Here is an 18,354-nt window from a genome sequence, read left to right as displayed (position 1 = left end):
CTGCTCGCGACTGAAGCCGCCCACATTCTCGACCGGGCCAATCTGAATGACAATGAGGCTCCTGTGAAGTGGGCAGCTGGGACTGCTTCACTGCGGGTCGACTGCTGCCCGCGGTGGTGCCGCTTGCTGCGCGAGGCCACCGGCTCCAGAGCAGCACGCGGCTGGGGCCGCGAGCGATGCTGGGCAGGAGTTTTGACTGGACGGGGGGGGGAGAGCTTTATAGCTCATCGGATTCCTGCAGTATACGTAAATAGATTCTGATGATACCACGGCGCTCACGGTCGCCCTCGCCGCTCCACTCGCACTCCATATTCGCCGCGGGGCCCCCGCGTGGCCGAGGGAACCCCACGGGCCAGCCGAGGGCCAGCCGAGCAGTGGCGGAGTTCCGAGTAGAGCCGACCGCTGTGGCCGAGCGAGGGCCGTCCGATGTGGGACCGCAACAAAGTTGCATGACGGTCAATGGGGGCCGGACGAAGGCGTCCTGTGGGCCCCTGGGCACGTTTGTTTCTCGGGCCTTCAGTGGTGAGTTTGACACGTCGTAGGATTTCGCGACCAATATGATTCGTAATAAAGGTTTTATTTTATTGGGGTTAAATCGCGTAAGTATGAATGTATCGTAACTCGCCACCACACGACACGGCCAACCAGTAAGGACTCTTACGTAATTGGCGGGTTACGTAATTGTCACGTTTTGTTTACGTGACAAACCTTACCGGTTGGCTGTGTCAGGTGGCGGCGGGTAGACGACACATCCATGCTTCAGCCACAACTGTCTACAGTTGTGGCTGCTGCCCCATGTGCCCACTTCCGCCCGCCGCGGTCGCCCCGCTTGTTGCCACGCGGCACTTCGTCCAGGCGCGTGGACTTGTCTCCATTGAGAATGAGATTGTGCGGCGAACACCATTTGAAGACGTTATTGCAAAAAAATAAATTAGCAATGAAAAAAACATCTCTTTATGAAAAAAAAACCCGGTTAACATTGACACGACTCTGCCTCTTCTCTTTGTATCTACTCTTGCATAACCTTGCTATTTTATAGACGCCAAAAGGCCGTACAGCTGTACGCCTTTTGGCGTCTTCTGTTCTAACACCATTAGAGACTAGGCTCGAAAGAAAGCTGTCTCTGGTGTGGACCAATCAGTTTCAAAGACAATGCATCATCAGATACTATCACAGTGCTTTTGTTTGCATTCTGACCACAAGTATTGCAGTTAAGGGGCTGTCCATAAATGACGTCACGCACCTGTGGGGGGGGGGCGGGGGCAGACATTTGTGACGATGTGTGACGAGGGGGGGTTTGAGAAATGTGACGTCACATCAAAATGCGCAACTTTAAATAAATATTAATTACATATTATTGTTATAACACAAATTTTGATTAATTTTCATTATTAACTATTTGATTATTTAAATTTGCTAAGGTCACCTTTTAATTATTCCATGATGGAGCATTTTGCTTCTCCATGGGAGAATGGAGAAGCATACATTTTAAAAATTTTTTAATGATTGTTATTAAACATTTTGATTCTAATGATTCTACCAGGGCTTTTCATTCTGTGAAATGAATATGTGATTGTTATAATTGCACTCTATTTCGCTTCGTTCTACTACAAAGTTTAAAGTATTTTTTGTAGTCGTAATTACTTTAATATTTTATAATTATGAGAGAATTTCAATATAATATTCTGAACATCTGCAGTTTTAGTTAGACGTTGAATATTTTCAAGTGAATTTTATGCAACATTTCAGCTTTTCAACGCCTCCTTTTTAATGTTTTCTCCTACAACATCAGAGTGCAGCGCCACATTAAATACGCACTACAATGACAATAGTTTAAAGTGATTTGAAGCATGTTTTATTTTCAAAATGGAATATATAGTTTTGGGGGGGCAGAGCTTTGTGACGTCATATTTGAGGGGGGTCTGACTTTTTGTGACGCCGTGTGACGAGGGGGGTCCAAAATCGGCCAAATTCGCGTGACGTCATTTATGGACGGCCCCTAATGCAAACATGATTCCTTGTAAAAGGTTTCAATTTGGTGTTTTAACATCTTAAGACCTATTCTTGGTTCTTTCGGTAAAGTCACGTAGAACGGAAATAATAAAATAATAAAAATAAAACAATCACATTCTCACGACATTTCGATTGCATCATCATCAGGTGTGAAAACCACAGCAATACAATTTTGAAAAAAGGTGGTTTTCACACCTGATGATGATCGCTTGTGTTGCAATCGAAACGTCGTGATAATTTTATTGTTTTATTTTTATTATTTTATTGTTTCCCTTCTATGTGACTTTACCGAAAGAACCAAGAATATGAATCCCTGCAGTCACTAAAACTTTAAATCAAAACATATTTTGTTGCCAGAAAAAAGGGTAAAACCTCTCCCATATCTTGGTTACATTTTTTTTTATCATACACACAAGCAAAACACGTGGAGACTGCGGCCCTGCGGTCACCACACTTCGTGCACGCTCAAGATGCGCTTCTGCGGCCGTCTGGAACGCTCTTCCTTCTGATATTAGGAAGCCACTGCGAGCTATGTAACTTTTAAATAATCATCTCGATTGACAAACTCATTTCTTTAGAACTCCTTTTTGTGTGTTAGTTTGTTCTCCTTCCCCCGCACCTCCAATTAACATAGTTGGCTACTTGGTGCGAAAGAAGTTCAACATTTTCCGTACACACAGCACAGCAAGTTACAATGCTGTTGCTGATGATGATGATGACTTTAATGCTCCTACTGATGATGATGCGCTGCTTATGATCAATGTATACATTAAAGAGATAAATACAATACATGTATGGTTGAAGATGAATGAGTCTTTACAGGTCGTGAGATGTCAAACACTTCTACATCAATTACACACGCGTCAATTACATACACATATCAATTACATACACATCAATTACAGACACCCACACACTTAACATCAAATACAGACACATCAATAACACACACACACACTTATACATCAAACACACGCGTGGAAATGTATTTTATTTTCTATATATTTTGCTGATACTAATTCTGATTGATGTGTACGCAGTCGTTTTGAGTCCTTCCATTGCTGTCACTTTGTGAGCTTTGTAGTTGTGGTGCCACGAGGTGACCCTCGCCTAGAGGTTAGATAGACTGCACCCACTACACACACACATCGCACACACACACGATATAAGCATCCCCCAATATAGCTGAACAGACTTATGGGGCAAGTGCTGTTAGCGAGCAGCACCTATGAAGGCCGGCACTGTGGCATACGAGGGGAGTGGGTGACCAGCACCACGCCCGGCCGCCTTTGTCTCCCCCGTTGGCGATGTTTACACATCGCACCAGGTACTCATTTGAGGCTGAGTCGACCTAGTGGTGTTGGCCGTGAGCGGGAATCTAACTCGGGCCGCCGGGTTCGTAGCGCAGCGTAGCGCTAACCGCTACACTACTGACCCCCACCACCTAAAGGTTAAACTGCATTAACTAAACAAATACACAATTCAAAATAACATGGAAATGTACAGTAGCCAATACTCTAAACGCGTGATGGTTAATTCTAAATGTGGAGGGGAAAACCGGAAGACCCGGAGAAAAAAATCTACAAGACAACGGCGAGAGAGAGACACCGCAAACTCCAAATATACAGCAGCAGTAGCAGCAGGCGTCAGAGTCGGGATCGAACCCACGCCCTCCTGCATATGAGGCGAAGTAGTTAACATCTCCTAGCAAATGTAACACATCAAAGGCACGCACGCACAAGACCGCTCAGCACGCGCGCACACACTCACATAAACACACACTCACATAAACACACTCTCACATAAACACACACGCACATACATACACACACGCACACACACACGCGCACGCACATACACACGCAACAACAACAACCGCCATTCGCCACTAAGTGGCGGTGACGTCACCACGACACTTGTGCCAGGCCATGTGCACCTTGAGGCCACGTGAAGTGTCGAACGCCCGCTGGCAGGAGGTCACGGGGCAGACCCAGGTGCCACGGGTCGACTGACTGAGATGACTGGCTGATGCACCACCTGTGCCCCCTACTGTGCCAACCTGCTGTGCTTTAGTCACCCGGCGCTCCGCTCGTTGTTGTGAGCGTCGCTCCTCCGGCCTCCGTTGTTGTTGGAGGGCGACTGCCTCCAACTGCCCAGTAGCATCCTTCACGAGCCTCCTCCACAGAGGCCGATCTTGACACCGCTGCTACCAGTCATCGGCAAGGCCACTCAGCTCCACGTCCTCCTGTACCACATCACTCCATCTCTTCTCTAGCCCGTGCCGCGCCCGTTTAGCCCCCTCGATCCGGCCGAACAAAAGCTGTTTCGGCATGCGGTGGCCGGGCATGCGGGCTACATGACCCAGCCAACGCAGCCTTACCTGCCGGAGGAGCTCACCGATGGGACCGTGCCCAGATCTTTCAAGGATTTGTGAGTTCCTCACACAATCCAGCCTGGTTAACCCCAGGATGGATCGTAGGCAGGCTAGCCTAAATGTTTCTAACCGGCGAAGATGTTCCATTAGGGGTCCACGTTTCGCAAGCGTAGAGAAGGGAGGGAATGACCGTGGCCGAGAAGACCTGAAGCTTAGTGCGGAGCGACAGACCAGGTAACTTTCACACAGCGTTACGCAACCGATGAAAATATATTGCCGCTCGACTGATTCGGAGTGAGACCTCTGCTGTTAAACTGGAGCCGGTCAGGTCACATACACACACATGCACGCACACAACAACAATCGCCATTCGCCACGAAGTGGCGTTGACACGCACATACACGCACGCACACATACATATACACACGTACACACACGCGCACAAACAGTTATTGCAAGTGACAAGAATGAGTGGACTTCATATTCTTGGTTCTTTCGGTCAAGTCACGTAGATAGAAAATAAAAATTAAAAATAAAAGCAAAAAAGCTAAAAACCACGACGTTTCGATCGTCGTCGTGGATCGATCGAAACGTCGTGGATTTTTTTTTGCTTTTATTTTAAATTGTAACATTTTTTGTTTTTTCATTAAAATTTTCTATCTACGTGACTTTACCGAAAGAACCAATAAAATGAATTCCTGCGGTCACGAAAGTTTTAAGTCAATATGTAATGAGTGCACTGTCTCTCGTTCATATTGCCATGCAAATACTTTCGTTTCGCTCAAATCCGAGCCGAGCGAGACGCCAACTCGTTTCAACCGCGCCTGTGGCCAAACCCGGCCCAGGAGGAGCCGTGGCAGGCGCCAGGCCGCGCGTTCACTGCCCCGTGAACGTAAACAGCGGTGGCGCCACGCTCTAGCCACTGCTCCAGCGTCCTCCCTGCGTGGGTCTCATCGACAGCCCACGTTCTCTTCAGAGTCAAGACGGCGAGAAGCGGTGTGCCCGCCCGCCCGCCCGCTCGCGTCCGCCAACTGGCTTGCAGGTCATCTCGATTGTGGAAATTACACGTTAATATGCCCGGAGCCCCGACGTGATGAGGATGACGTTGACGGCCTTAGAGTCAACCGACAAGGAACTGCAATTGTGAATTTACAACGGTGGACTTACTGTTCGGACACATTTTTACTGCCCGATCAACATTTAACCGAAGTCAACAATAAGATTTGCACTGTGAACCTTTTGACACGAGCCGTTCGCGCTCTACATTAGCCAACGATCACCCCCAACTACCCCGCCTGCAACCGCGTACAACTCATGAAACCACGACTGGTGACCAGTCAACATCGCACACAAGGGGAAAAAACCTCAAGCACAACCGCACAAAGAAGCGAAGGTTTTTGACTCCCGTAGCAGAGCACGAACCTCAGTGGTCAGCCTTCGCCGCTTCAAGCGAGTTCAAGAGTTTAACTCCCATACACAGTCCGAGGCCCAGTTTCATCAATTGGTAAAGTCCACAATGCACTGGCACCACCATAGGAATGTGGAATGTCCACTGATGGTAGCCACTGGATATGCCCACCGTTCCGATGCTCGTCTGAGCGGGGAAGAGGCTCCAGTTTCACGTTGATGAAAACGTCCCAGAGCAGACCGCCAGCAAACCTCTGCGGGATTCCTTCCGCAAACCTCGAGCTGCGGGCGTCGAGCCGCGGGCGGCCCCCCGAGCGGCCTCCCGAGCGGCCCCCCGAGCGGCCTCCCGAGCGGCCCCCCGAGCGGCCTCCCGAGCGGCCCCGTGGTCCTCACCTGCTCAGTGTGCGGCGCTGGTCGCGTGCCGAGTCGTGCCGCTCGCACCTGGGCGCCGTGCGTTGTGGCGGGCAGGCCGGGCAGGTCGGGCAGGCGGTGGTGGCGGTGGTGGTGGCGGAGCGTGGCGGGGGAGAGGAGGAAGGGTGGGGGCAAGTCGCGCGTCTCGTTCACGATGCGCGCGCCCCTCCTCCTCGCTCTCCCCCTACCCCCTCTCCCCCTACCCCTCTCCCCCTGCCTCCCTACACCCTGCAAGGTCCCCTTCATGCTCTCCTGCATCCCCCCCCCTCGAGCTCCCCCCCCTCGAGCTCCCCCCCTCCCCGAGCTCCCCCCCCCCCCGAGCTCCCCCCCCGAGCTCCCCCCCCCCCGAGTTCCCCCCCCCCTCGAGCTTCCCCCCCCCCTCAAGCTCCCCCCCCTGCTTGACGCAGGCGTGCGGCACAACGCATTTCGCTGGTCGGGGTGGGGGGACAAAATTAACAATTTTACGCAGGCCTCGCACTAAGCTAAACTCTTTTTATTTTACCAAGGAAGATTTATCACGTGGACATTTATAGCAGCCCAAACACTCGCGACGCGTGATGTTGATTCTAGACGTGGTCGGAAAACCGGTGGACCCGGAGAACAACAAGTTCCACGCGACCACGACGAGAGATAATATGCAAAACTCACCATGATACAGCAGGCGGCCAGGGCTTGGATCGAACCCACCACGATCCTCCTGCATAGCAGCAGGCGAGGCAGGTAAAAATCTCCCAGCCCACAGGGGCCTCTATCTCACAATGGAACTGCGAGCACGCGGACCCGGCACTCTGGCCACAGGACCTAGCATGGGACCCCTGGACAGGCCTTGACCTGGAGCACGTGCGTTCTAAACACACACACACACATGCTCTGAAGGCAAAAGGTCTCCCGTGTAGTCTTAACAGACTCAACAGACTGTTGGGGCAAGTGCTGTTAGCGAGCAGCACCTGTGAAGGCCGACACAGCACATGCGGGGGTTGGTGGCCAACCACACGCCCGGCCGCCTTTGTCTCCCCAGTGGCGGTGTTTACTACACACTGCGCCAGGTACTCATTTGAGGCTGGCTCGATCTAGGACCGGTTTCTGAGAATCGTCACCGGTGTTGACTATGAGCAGGAATTAACACGACATCGAAATGCGCGCACACACTCTTAAGATACTCCAACTGTAGACTAAACACATACACCACACGCACCACACACACACACCACACATACAAACAATACACACACACCAAACACACCACACAACACACACCACACACACACAAACAACACACACACACCAACAACACACACACACCAACAACACACACACACCACACACACCACACACCAACAACACCCCACACACACACCACACACACACAACACACACCACACACACACCACACACACACACCAAACACACCACACCACACACCACACCACACACACACACCAAACACACCACACCACACACCACACACACACAAACAACACAGACACCAACAACAACACACACACACACCACACACACACCAAACAGACCAAACAAACCACACACACACCAACAACACATGCACACCAACAACACACACACCACACACACAACACACACACACCACACACACAATACACACAACACACACAACACACACTACACACACCACACACACACACCAAACACACCAAACACACCACACACATTTCGATTTAAAGCTTTCGTGACTGCAATGATTCATCTTCTTTGGTTCTTTCGGTAAAGTCACGTAGAATGAGAATAAAATAACAAATTGATAAAATAAAATAACACAATAATATTCTCACGACGTTTCGGCCACAACACAAGCGGCCTTCATCAGGTGAAGGGAGCGAGACTGTCTGGTAGGACAGCGCTGGAGTGGACAGTCTCGCTCCCTTCACCTGATGAAGGCCGCTTGTGTTGTGGCCGAAACGTCGTGAGAATATTATTGTGTTATTTTATTTTATCAATTTATTATTTTATTCTCATTCTACGTGACTTTACCGAAAGAACCAAAGAAGACACCACACACACACCAACAACACACACACCACACACCAACAACACACACACACCAACAACACACACAACACACACCACACACACACCACACACACACCACACACACAACACACACCACACACACAACACGCACCACACACACACCATACACACAACACACACACCACACACACACACTACACATACACACACCAACAACACACACACCGCACACACACACCACACACACACACCACACACACCACGCACCAACAACACCCACACCAACAACACACACCACACACACACCACACACACACACCACACACACCACACACCACACGCACATACACACAACACACACACCACACACCAACAACACACCACACACCAACAACACATACCACACACGCACACCACACAAACACTACACCACACACCAACAACACACACACACACCAACAACACACCACACATACACCACACACCAAACACACACACCAACAAGACACGCACCACACACCAACAACACACACACACCAAAAACACACCACACACACACCACACACACACACCAACAACACACGCACCACACACCAACAACACACACACCAACAACACACCACACACACACCACACACACACACACCAACAACACACGCACCACACACCAACAACACACACACACAACACACGATCCAAGCGCACGTCGCGGTATCCCGTGACGCGACTCCCAGCGGCACAGTTTGGGTTACAAGAAAAATGACAAAGGAGAATCACTCAGAGGGATGTCGCCCTCAGTGAGCGCCCTGCGCGGGGCGCCTGCCCAGGGCCCCTGCGTTAGGGGGGTGGTTGCCCAGGGTCCCAGCGTTTGGGGGGTGGCTGATGAGGGCCCCCCGCGTTTGGGGGGTGGCTGCCCAGGGCCCCTGCGTTAGGGGGGTGGCTGATCAGGGCCCCCCGCGTTTGGGGGGTGGCTGCCCAGGGCCCCTGCGTTAGGGGGGTGGCTGACCAGGGCCCCCCGCGTTTGGGGGGTGGCTGACCAGGGCCCTCCGCGTTTGGGGAGTGGCTGACCAGGGCCCCCCGCGTTTGGGGGGTGGCTGACCAGGGCCCCCCGCGTTTGGGGGGTGGCTGCCCAGGGCCCCCCGCGTTTAGTGGATGGTTGCCAGGGCCCACACGTTTGAGGGGTGGCTGACCAGGGCCCCCCGCGTTTGAGGGGTGGCTGCTGCCAGGGCCCTCGCTGTGCCCAGCACTCGCATCACTCACAAAGCGACCATTCCGGTTTTTTCCAAAAAAAATTTACTTTACAAAACAGAAACATTCCAACTGTCGAGAAGTGATTGCCATTCACGTTACTTCCCCTTCCGCAGCTATGTTCTCACCAACTATGTGATCACCTATACAAGCAGCTATGTGCTCACCAGCTATGTGCTCACCAGCTATGTGCTCACCAGCTATGTGCTCACCAGCTATGTGCTCACCAGCTATGTGCTCACCAGCTATGTGCTCACCAGCTATGTGCTCACCAGCTATGTGTTCACCAGCTATATGCTCACCAGCTATGTGCTCACCTATAAAAGCAGCTATGTGCTCACCTGTGCAATTGACGAACGCCCTGGTACCGTGCGCTACACTGGTGCCAACAATCACCCCGAGTCCCAATGTTTCTGTAGCTTAATGTGACTCTGAACGAGTGTTTTTTGATACATTTTCCGAGCAAAGCCTTGTGATAGAGAAATAAAACAACGCTGCGTTTAACGCGCATTCCTCTGGGTAGTATTTTAGATTTCCTTTGTAATTATGCCGTTGGTTTTTTTTTTGTCCAGATTGCTTCAATGCCCGTGTGTCTCTTTACTTTGCATGGCATCGAGTTCGTTATTTTTTTGGTGACCCCGAGGGTCACTCATGCCACGAAACTCGTCCTGATTTCCCGAGCACGCTATCGCATGGCTACACAAAATCAACGTCACGCCATCGATCATGATGACATCGATCCTGACCGATCGCTTGGGAAGCATCATGGGGGTTAACAGGAACTGCTCTCCGTTGGTTCAGATCTTCTCGAGCTAATCGGGAACGGTTCGTATCCGTGGGAGATTGTAGATCTGCTCCCAAGCCCTGTTTCATTCTGGGGTTCCTCAGGGTTCTGTTCCTGCACTCTTCTCTGTTGTATCGATTTGGTTCTACCGGGTCATTTGCCCCGAAATCTCAGCCTAGACTTTCATTGCTATGCGGACGACACTAAAATGTACTTGCATGCTGGGTCCGAAATCCTTTCATCCCTTCGTCTGCCCTCCATGCTTACTTCGGCGCTGACCTTCATCAAGAGTTCAATGCAACAAAACTTCCTTCAATTGAACGGTGGTGTTGAAACGCAGGTGATGCTCATTAGGTCACCGAACCAACTCCATAAAGCAGCAACCTTCAACATTACGACTGACTGTCATGTAATCAGTCCGGCACAGGAAGTCACAAATCTCGGGGTCATCTGCGATCCCGCATTGTCCTTCAAGGCTCATATTAAAAAGATCACAATGACTCAATTTTTCCATCTAAGGAATATCTCCCGTATTCGATCCCCCTCTCTCTGCTTCAGATGTAGACAAGCTGATCCATGCCTTCATTTCATCTCGCATAGACGATAGTAATGTCTTACTCCCTGACGTGGTTAAGAATGTGCTGATTAATGTGCATGTTCAGAATGCGGCTGCTCGGGTGTTAACCAGAACCCCTTCTTCACATCATATTACACCCGTTTTGGCCTCCCTGCACTGGCTTCCAGTTTCACATAGATTCCAGTTTATAATCATATTGTTAACTTACAAAGCAGTGAACCACCTTGCCCCAGCCTACATAATTGACACGCTGCACCCATGTGTCCCCTCAAGGTCCCTAAGATCTGGGCATGATGCAGATCTTCTCTCTGCATTCCCAGGTCAGGGTTGCGATCTCTGGGTGACAGAGATGCTTCCCCGTGCAGCTCCCAGGCTGTGGAACGCCCAGGGATCTCTCTTAAATGCGCTTTAAAAGCTATTTGTATGTTTCCGCTTATTAAACTTTTAGTTCAGTTAGTAAATGATTCTTAAAATGTATTTATAATATAATTATTTTTAGTCTGAGTGTCTGCTGCGTCTTGCGCAGTGCTTTGAGATGCTTGATGAACAGCGATATGTAAATGTAATTATTATGATTTAAAAGTGCATCGCTCCAGTGGCTTCATAATATCGGAAGGAAGAGCGTTCCAGACGGCCGCAGAAGGGCAGAAGCAGCGGCTGCCATCAATAGCAGCACGCGACCATCGCCACCGTGGGAGGCAGGGTGACGGCGCGGTGGGGTGTGTGTGTGTTCGCTCTCTCGCTTGCTCGCTCATCCCTGTTCTGGATGGGGTTCCTCCGGGTTTTCTGGTTTATTCTCATAGCTCGTAACAGTGCAACTGGTAAATGGCCAAACCGCATGCCAGTGCTGTAAAATATGTACATGCAAATCACTCGATTGGGATCACACACAGCATCATCATCAGCTGCAGCCACTCCTCACCGCCCGGACTGCGAAAACTCGTCACGACCCTGCTGAAAAAAAACAGCTCCCGGAGGCTCAATGAGCCTCTCGTGGGCAAGCACGCGGACTCACCGCCATTCGTGGCGTTCCCCCGGCACCCACTGTCTTCTCAACGCCACCTCCTCCTCCTCATCACCACACGGGCCAGAGTCAACCCACCACCACCACCACCTCCACCTCATCACCACACGGGCCAGAGTCAACCCACCACCTCCTCCTCCTCATCACCACACGGTCCAGAGTCAACCCACCACCACCTCCTCCTCCTCACCACACGGGCCAGAGTCAACCCACCACCATCACCTCCTCCTCCTCATCACCACACGGGCCAGAGTCAACCCACCACCTCCTCCTCATCACCACACGGGCCAGAGTCAACCCACCACCATCACCTCCTCATCACTACACGGGCCAGAGTCAGCCCACCACCACCTCCTCCTCGGTTGGGGGGGTGGGTGGGTTGATGGGTGGGTGGGTTGATGGGTGGGTTGGTTTGGGTGGATGGGTTGGTTCGTTGGGGTGGGTGGGTGGGTTGGTTGGGTTGGGTTGGGTGGGTGGGTTGGTTGGGGTGGGTGGGTTGGTTGGGGTGGGTGGGTTGGTTGGTTGATTGGGGTGGGTGGGTGGGTTGGTTGGTTGGGGTGGGTGGGTTGGTTGGGGTGGGTGGGTGGGTTGGTTGGTTGATTGGAGTGGGTGGGTGGGTTGGTTGGTTGGGGTGGGTGGGTTGGTTGGGGTGGGTGGGTTGGTTGGTTGATTGGGGTGGGTGGGTGGGTTGGTTGGTTGGGGTGGGTGGGTTGGTTGGTTGGGGTGGGTGGGTGGGTTGGTTGGAGTGGGTGGGTTGGTTGTGGTGGGTCGGTTATTTGGGGTAGGTGGGTTGGTTGTGGTGGGTTGGTTGTGGTGGGTGGATGGGTGGGTTGGTTGTGGTGGGTGGTTTGTGGTGGGTGCATGAGTGGGTGGGTTGGTTGGTGTGGGTTGGGGTGGGTGGGTTGTGGTGGGTGGATGGGTGGGTTGTGGTGGGTGGATGGGTGGGTTGGTTAGGGTGGGTGGGTGGTTTGGTTGGGATGGGTGGGTGGGGTTGGTTGGTTTGAGGTAAGTTGGTTGTGGTGGGTGGATGGGTGGGTTGGTTAGGGTGGGTGGGTGGTTGTTGGTTGGTTCGAGGTGGGTTGGTTGGGGTTAGTTCGGGTGGCTGTGTGAGAGTCAAACTGGGAAGTTTAAGCTAAGCGACATCGGCGTATGGGGCAATTGGATAAAACGTGAAAATTCGCCCGTGTTTATGCGGAGGGGCCAAAGGCCACCGTATCCCCCACTCCTGGTATCGCGAGCGGTGCAGGCGATGGGAGTTTGGAAACAAATAGGTGCGGAAATGAGAGCTAGCAGCAGCAGCACCGGGGCCTGCTTCCATCTAAATGCAAACGAGGTCTACACGTGCGCGCCAACACGTGTACACATAAACAAAGACAAACACCCCATAACCCCCCCTCCCGGTCTCCGTATAGCCTCAACAGACTGTTGGGGCAAGTGCTGTCAGCCGGCACGGAACACGAGGCAGTGCGTGGCCAGCAACGATGCCCGGCCGCCTTTGTCTCCCAGGTTTAGATAATTTTTGCACGCCGCACCAGGTACTCATTTGAGGCTGAGTCGACCTAGGGGAGGCCAACCAGGACCGCTTCAGATATTCGTCACCGAAGTTGGCCGTGTAGCGGGAATCGAACTCGGGTTTCGAAGCGCGGCGCGCTAACCTGCTAAACACGCAGATACTCGCAGATACTCACAGATACTCGCAGATACTCACAGATACACACACATACACGCAGATACTCACACATACACACACATACACAGAGATACACACATACTCGCAGTTACTCGCAGATACACACAGATACTCGCAGATACACACAGACACTCGCAGATACTCCAGATACACGCAGATACTCACAGATACACACAGATACTCGCAGATACACACAGATACACGCAGCTACTCGCAGATACACGCAGATACACGCAGATATACACATACACGCAGATACTCGCAGATACACGCAGATACACACAGATACACACAGATACTCGCAGATACACGCAGATACACGCAGATACACGCAAATACTCGCAGATACTCGCAGATATACGCAGATACTCGCAGATACACGCAGATACACACATATACTCGCAGATACACGCAGATACACGCATATACTCGCAGATACACGCAGATACACACAGATACTCGCAGATACACGCAGATACACGTAGATACACACATACACGCAGATACTCGCAGATACACGCAGATACACGCAGATACTCGCAGATACACACATACACACAGATACTCGCAGATACTCGCAGATACTCACATACACGCAGATACTCGCAGATACACGCAGATACACGCAGATACACACATACACGCAGATAAACGCAGATACACGCAGATACACACAGATACTCGCAGATACACGCAGATACTCACACATACACACAGATACACACAGATACACGCCGATACACGCAGATACTCACACATACACGCAGATACACACAGATACACGCAGATACTCGCAGATACTCGCAGATACACACAGATACGCACAGATACTCGTAGATACACGCAGATACACACAGATACACGCAGATACTCGCAGATACACACAGTAACACACAGATACTCGCAGATACACGCAGATACACACAGATACTCGCAGATGCACGCAGATACACGCAGATACTCGCAAATACTCGCAGATACACACAGATACTCGCAGATACACACATACACGCAGATACACGCAGATTCTGGCAGATACACGTAGATACACGCAGATACACACAGATACACGCAGATACACGCAGATACACACAGTAACACACAGATACTCGCAGATACACGCAGATACACACAGATACTCGCAGATGCACGCAGATACACGCAGATACTCGCAAATACTCGCAGATACACACAGATACTCGCAGATACACACATACACGCAGATACACGCAGATTCTGGCAGATACACGTAGATACACGCAGATACACACATACACACAGATACTCGCAGATACACACAAATACACGCAGATACACACAGATACACACAGATACACGCAGATACACAAAGATACTCGCAGATACACACAGATACACGCAGATACACGCAGATACACGCGGATACACACGGATACACGCATATACTCACAGATACACGCAGATACACACAGATACACGCAGATACACACAGATACACGCAGATACACACAGATACACGCAGATACACGCAGATACACACATACACACAGATACTCGCAGATACTCGCAGATACACGCAGATACACACATACACACAGATACACATATACACACAGATACACACATACACACAGATACACACATACACACAGATACACACAGATAGACACAGATACACACAGATACACACAGATACACACATACACACACATACACACAGATACACACATACACACAGATACACACATACACACAGATACACACATACACACACAGATACACACATACACACAGATACACACAGATACACACATAGACACACATACACACATACACACAGATACACGCAGATACACACAGATACTCGCAGATACACGCAGATACTCACACATACACACAGATACACACAGATACACGCCGATACACGCAGATACTCACACATACACGCAGATACACGCAGATACACACAGATACACGCAGATACTCGCAGATACACACAGATACGCACAGATACTCGTAGATACACGCAGCTACACACAGATACACGCAGATACTCGCAGATACACACAGTAACACACAGATACTCGCAGATACACGCAAATACACACAGATACTCGCAGATGCACGCAGATACACGCAGATACTCGCAAATACTCGCAGATACACACAGATACTCGCAGATACACACATACACGCAGATACACGCAGATTCTGGCAGATACACGTAGATACACGCAGATACACACATACACACAGATACTCGCAGATACACACAGATTCACGCAGATACACACAGATACACACAGATACACGCAGATACACAAAGATACTCGCAGATACACACAGATACACGCAGATACACGCAGATACACACAGATACACGCGGATACACACGGATACACGTATATACTCACAGATACACGCAGATACACACAGATACACGCAGATACACACAGATACACGCAGATACACACAGATACACGCAGATACACACATACACACAGATACTCGCAGATACTCGCAGATACACGCAGATACACACATACACACAGATACACATATACACACAGATACACACATACACACAGATACACACATACACACAGATACACACAGATAGACACAGATACACACAGATACACACACATACACACAGATACACACATACACACAGATACACACATACACACAGATACACACATACACACACAGATACACACATACACACAGATACACACAGATACACACAGATACACACATAGACACACATACACACATACACACAGATACACACAGATACACACAACACACAGATGCACACATACACACAGATACACACAGATACACACAACACACAGATACACACACAGATACACACATACACACAGATACACACATACACACACAGATACACACATACACACAGATACACACACACAGATACACAGATACACGCTTCGTGTAGGAGTGGCCGTGTGGTGCCGCTATCCCGGCCGTCTCCCTGCAGCGCTGCCCCGTTCCGTGCAGACGGCGAGCGACGCGCCGAGCCGCACGCGCAATCAGGGGGCGAGTTCATTCCATTTGTCTCCAATCTCCACGGGAGATGTCCGCCTCCCTCCTCCTCTTTCTCCACCCCAACCCCCCGCCAGCTGCCCAGCAGCAGCGACGGCAATGGGGAATTAAGAGGCGCAGCGGTGACGAGATGAAACGCGACAACACGAGCCAGAGTAAACCCACCACCTCCTCCACCTCATCACCACAGGGCCAGAGTAAACCCACCACCTCCTCCACCTCATCACCACACGGGCCAGAGTCAACCCACCACCTCCACCTCATCACCACACGGGCCAGAGTCACCCTACCCCCTCCTCCTCCACCTCCTCCACCTCATCACCACACGGGCCAAAGTCACCCTACCCCCTCCTCCACCACCTCCACCACCTCCTCATCACCACACGGGCCAGAGTCACCCTACCCCCTCCTCCACCACCTCCACCACCACCTCATCACCACACGGGCCAGAGTCAACCCACCACCACCTCCACCACCTCATCACCACAGGGCCAGAGTCACCCTACCCCCTCCTCCTCCACCTCATCACCACACGGGCCAGAGTCAACCCACCACCTCCACTTCATCACCACACGGGCTAGAGTCAACCTACCACCACCTCCTCCACCTCATCACCACACGGGCCAGAGTCACCCTACCCCCTCCTCCTCCACCTCCTCCACCTCATCACCACACGGACCAAAGTCACCCTACCCCCTCCTCCACCACCTCCACCACCACCTCATCACCACACGGGCCAGAGTCAACCCACCACCACCTCCACCACCTCATCACCACAGGGCCAGAGTCACCCTACCCCCTCCTCCTCCACCTCATCACCACACGGGCCAGAGTCAACCCACCACCCCCACTTCATCACCACACGGGCTAGAGTCAACCTACCACCACCTCCTCCACCTCATCACCACACGGGCCAGAGTCACCCTACCCCCTCCTCCTCCACCTCCTCCACCTCATCACCACACGGACCAAAGTCACCCTACCCCCTCCTCCACCACCTCCACCACCACCTCATCACCACACGGGCCAGAGTCAACCCACCACCACCTCCACCACCTCATCACCACAGGGCCAGAGTCACCCTACCCCCTCCTCCTCCACCTCATCACCACACGGGCCAGAGTCAACCCACCACCTCCACTTCATCACCACACGGGCTAGAGTCAACCTACCACCACCTCCTCCACCTCATCACCACACGGGCCAGAGTCACCCTACCCCCTCCTCCTCCACCTCCTCCACCTCATCACCACACGGACCAAAGTCACCCTACCCCCTCCTCCACCACCTCCACCACCTCCTCATCACCACACGGGCCAGAGTCACCCTACCCCCTCCTCCACCACCTCCACCACCACCTCATCACCACACGGGCCAGAGTCAACTCCCCCCCCCGCCCCCCGCTCTCGCCAGCTCACTCCCCGTTACTTGCTTCGAGCTGTCCCCCAGCTGAAGCAACTCGGCCACCAGTGGCGAGGTGGCGACACTCAGGGCCGCACTGCTCGCGGTAAGCCAGGGCACAGAGAGAGAGCGAGCGACCGCGGAAGCTGATGTGACAGAACTACTTCTGAAGCCTGTCATCTGCGAGTATCTGTGTATCTGGAGCTGCTCACAAGTGTTGGTCACGCGCACGGATCCACCCCAAAGCCGAATTAAGTGCACCGTTGACCCACGTTGACCCACGTTGACCCACGTTGACCCACGTTGACCCACGTTGACCCACGTTTGCGGTCGTTGGTGACTGATGTGAAACCAGCGCCGTGGTCCA

At 51.7% G+C, this 18,354-nt stretch overlaps 1 protein-coding gene across 1 annotated transcript in view; it reads right to left on the bottom strand.

Annotated features, from left to right (window-relative positions):
* The window catches only part of LOC116951139 (protein kinase C delta type-like), a 53,848-nt gene extending 47,476 nt beyond the window's left edge, over nt 1-6,372 (bottom strand). The window contains exon 1 of the mRNA XM_032969595.2: nt 6,188-6,372. The gene's annotated coding sequence lies outside the window, so the exon portion shown is untranslated. The remainder of the gene's footprint in view (nt 1-6,187) is intronic.
* Between the last annotated feature and the right edge of the window lie 11,982 nt (nt 6,373-18,354).

Source organism: Petromyzon marinus, chromosome 42 (assembly GCF_048934315.1).
Source record: "Petromyzon marinus isolate PM22_M1 ecotype Great Lakes invasive population chromosome 42, UKy_Petmar_22M1.pri1.0, whole genome shotgun sequence".
Taxonomy (NCBI): Eukaryota; Metazoa; Chordata; class Hyperoartia; order Petromyzontiformes; family Petromyzontidae; genus Petromyzon; species Petromyzon marinus.
Note: the sequence above shows the minus strand (reverse complement) of the source record. Positions and strands in the feature narration are given on the sequence as shown.